Source organism: Podarcis bocagei (assembly GCF_964188305.1).
Source record: "Podarcis bocagei genome assembly, chromosome: 7".
Taxonomy (NCBI): Eukaryota; Metazoa; Chordata; class Lepidosauria; order Squamata; family Lacertidae; genus Podarcis; species Podarcis bocagei.
Genome location: NC_138132.1, coordinates 64,440,990 through 64,445,120, shown reverse-complemented (window position 1 = coordinate 64,445,120; position 4,131 = coordinate 64,440,990).

Below are 4,131 nucleotides of genomic sequence, written 5' to 3'. Positions count from 1 at the left end.
GACAAGGGGTGTGTGTGTGTGTGTGTGTGTGTGTGTGTGTGTGTGTGTGTGTGTCTGACGCTGAGTCCCCTGAGTCTTCCCCCTGCCTCCGGCAGGCTTTAGGACCTGGTTCCCCATCCGGGTTTTCTGCTGTCCCACGCGCCTGTACATTTGAACTTGGCGCGCGCGCCCAGCCGGCAACCTTCCTCCTGACCGTTACGCTGCTCCTGTCACTGCTTCCCCCTTCGGGGAGGCTAGCTGGGCCTGACCTCCCCTTCGTTCCCCCACTCTCCGATAGAGGCGTGGTCAGCCCTGACTCATGTTCTCTCCCTGCTGGAGGAGACGCTGCCCCTGACTTATGGGACTCTTCCCCCCCACTCCACTCTGGTGGGGAAGCTGGTCCTGATTTCCAGCTGCTGCTTTGGGAGTCCCCGCTGGCCCCTTGTTTCTGGTGCGTCCCCCCTGGGGCCCCCCTTGCCCTGACCATCGGCGCCTCCTTCTGGGAATCTTCTGATTCGCTGGAGAAGCTCATGGAATCTCTCAGGTCACTGCCATACTCCCCTACGCTGCCCTCTGATTCTTCCCCTTCGCTCTCCATTTCCTCTCTCCCCTGTGCCTCTGCTCCTGAGCCCCTGACAACTATGTACTTCAAGGACCCACAAGGACTCACAGAGACTGTCCCCACCAAACTCTGGAGTTCCTTTTCTTTTAAGGCTTGCCAAAGTCCATGCCTGTACTTCTTCAAAGAATGGCTGTGTTTGTTTTTACCTAGATATTTGGTTAAATTGAAACGAATAATTTTTGTTGCTGCAGTTTTGCTCATGATATAATGCTTCAGTTGTTCATTGGTCCTGTTTATACGATTTTGTAATTTTTGTACATCCATTGTTTCCCCCGTTTGTTTTTATTACTTTATTCCCTGGTCTGGGATTGAGAACATTAAATGGGGTGGGTGGGTTATAAATACTGCAAATAAATATAATAAATAAGTGACAGAACCAATAGAGCCAAGTTGCAGCACATGCTACTTGGGACAGCAAGCCCACTTGCAGTTAGTGCCTGGAAATTCTTGAAAGCATAGAGAATGAGTTCTGCTGGATAGGACCAAAGGCCTAGCTAGTCTGGGATTCTGTTCCTACAGGGCACAACTTGATGCTTCTGGGAAGCAAACAAGCAGGAGGTGAGGGGAGATCACTCTTTCCCAATCGTGTTCTCCAGCGACTGGGATTCTGAGGCTGTGGCCTCTGATGCTGGAGGTCACCATGACTAGTTACCATGACTAGTAGCAACCGATTAGCTTTATCTTTTGCCTAGTCCCATGCCAAAACTAAATTGGGGACCATCAGTGCATCTTGTGGAAGCAAATTCCATAGTTTAGCAATGTGTTGTATGTAGGTCTTACATGGAGGTAACTTTTTAAAAATTATTATGCTGATTGGCAATAGCTCATTGTGCACTTTACCTTGAGAGATTAGCAAGATACTGGCTTGACTCTGTGCTTGTTGGCATCGGTGCTGCCTTTATAGCTCAGCTGTGTAGGTTCAGAGCAAGTAGCTACTACAATCTGGGTGTGTTGTCATTTTGTATTAAAGAACTATTTATTCCATTCCTGACTAATGTAATTACCTGCAATAGACCATAGAGACATAAGGAAACATTGCATTGAACATTTTGTGCCTATCTCAGAAAGTTGAACTTCATTCTCATTATGCTCAAGGATTAGCCCTGTGGGGAGTCCAAAGTGCGTATGAATGAATTAAGATTGTCCTTAAACTATAGATAGGGACTCTAATATTGCTTTTACATTTCACCTTTGCAAAGTCAAGCTTTTTAGGACATTGTGCAAAAGCCTGTGCGAATCTTATTCAAATGCATCTCAACATCCATGAGGACTGGACACTACAGTAATACTGCTAAGCATACCTGTAGTAGCAATTTAGAACATCCTTCCACAACCTGTCACCCTCCAGCTATTTTGAGCCACAAGTCCCAGCATGGCTGATGGTCAGGGATTTGGGGAGTTGTAGTCCATCTGGAGGACGCCATGTTTGGGAAGAATGGTTTAGAGCAGTAGTCTTCAATCTTTACAGACCCTGGCCCTGCTTTTAACCCAAACATGCATTTCTTAATCTTTTACTGGATATTTGCATAGTGGGTCCTGGCCCACCAGCTGAAGACCAGTAACTTTAAGCATTATGCACACATCAATTCTATCATCCTTGCAATAACCACATAGGTAGATTAGTTCTGTTATCTAGGGGGGCTTGATTTGAATAAAGGCAATTTAAATAAATCAGTTTATATCATTGAGGAGAGAAAAGACCAATCTCACTCATTTATTCAAATCAAATTTCCCATTGTGAAATTAATATGCTGAACATGTGTACATACTTATTGGTTGCTATAACAGTCGAAACATTTGTTTCGAGCTGCTTTGAACTCTTGCACAATCTAGGACTATTACCAAACCCTTTGCTCGTGTAGCCTATGTGATTTTTGCACGGCACAATTGTTTTTGTAACAGTATGACAGAGGCATCGTTTCTGGTGATGTGCACCCTAATCTCTCTTGTTCTGCTGTGGTCAATCGAGGTGTGTTGGTTTCTGAAGCACTACAGAAACCTATTTGGCCTGAGAGTGATGGGGAACCCCTGGTTCGCAATATGTTGTTGGGCTTCCCTAGCTCTAAGAACTAGGCAGCCTCCAACCTATTTTATTTAACTTTAATTCTGGACACACAGATAAAGAAGACGAATTAAAACAAAGAAGTTCTGAACGTCTCTTCAGAAAAGTGTGTGAATGTCAACATTGGAGACATTTTAAAAATCTAGGGCTCGGTTGAGAAACTTTGACAGCCCTCTGCATACTGTTGGACTCAATTCCCTACAGCTGCAGCTAGCATGGCCAATAATCAGGGGTGATAGTGAAGGAGGGATCGAACAAGATATATTCTAAACCCCAAGTGCAGAAAAGTAATTAACTAAGTTTGTTTGTTTGCAAATGTGCTCAAGGCTGGAAACAAAGGAAGATTTTCTTTCCTTCTTTCTGACTGCATTCAGCCTGTTAGCAAGTTCAAGAGAAGTTCAGTCCATCTGAGGCATCTGATGAAGACCTGCATTTTTAAAATGAGCTTAAAAAATATATTTGTAAATGTTTGTATCTCTCATGCCAGGCATAAAGCTCTGGCAGCTGTTTATCTTCCTGTTCAAGGGCCCCACTGATTTATTGCAGGAGACAAGTATTTTAGGGTTGTAAAAGGAAATTACAGGCTAGGAGCAAAAGGTCACACTGACCATACAAATTACAGAATATAATCAAGCTGCAAAAACCCAAATTAAGAGTTGGTAAATAGTGAAATTTATTGTTTAACAGATAATATACCATGTGCCTCCCATCAGAGAGCCACATTTTCATAAGGTTAAAAAGGGCAAGAGCTAATGGGAACAGCAGCTGGCTGGGAAAACCGAAGAGGCTTCTCTCTGAAGTTACTTCTGGAAACTACTGTTTTTATTAAATTCCTTCTCTTTGAAAAGGCCTTTCCTAAAAATCTATCTATGTTATGTATGAAATATATTGGCTTAAATGTAATTATGCAAAGGATTTAGAAAGTAAGAAATGTTAGATTCTTATGTTAGATTCTTATTTCATTGATGGTGTGTGAGGTGAACCAAAGATCTCTGTTTAAGATAAAAATTAAAAACCATGCACCATCTGCTTTAACCATCTGTTTTGCAGTGAATAGGGCAGCAGGGGCCAAAGGTTATCTGGTAATTAAGGTGCCTGGTCGAGGCAAATGTAAGATATATGGCTACTTGTTTGCCATTTATAGATAGAAGGAAATATAGCTCTTTGTCTCCCATAAAAGGTAATAGGAAATGGGTGTATCTTTTATGATTGGTTCTAGTAAACAGCCAATAGGAATTTCAACCAGGCTGATTGGACAGAAGCAGCCAAAGGAGGAGCAAGGGGGCTGGGCTGAGGGAATATAAGTGCTGGCCATCAGGGCTGGAAGGGCAGAGCTTTGGTAACCATATACCACTGTGTCTCTCATTTATTTGTCTGACAAATAAATTATTATTTTAATTTCTCTATTGCTGCGTTGAATATTTCATTCCAGCTAAGCATTAACCACAAGCAGGGTGCTACACATCCA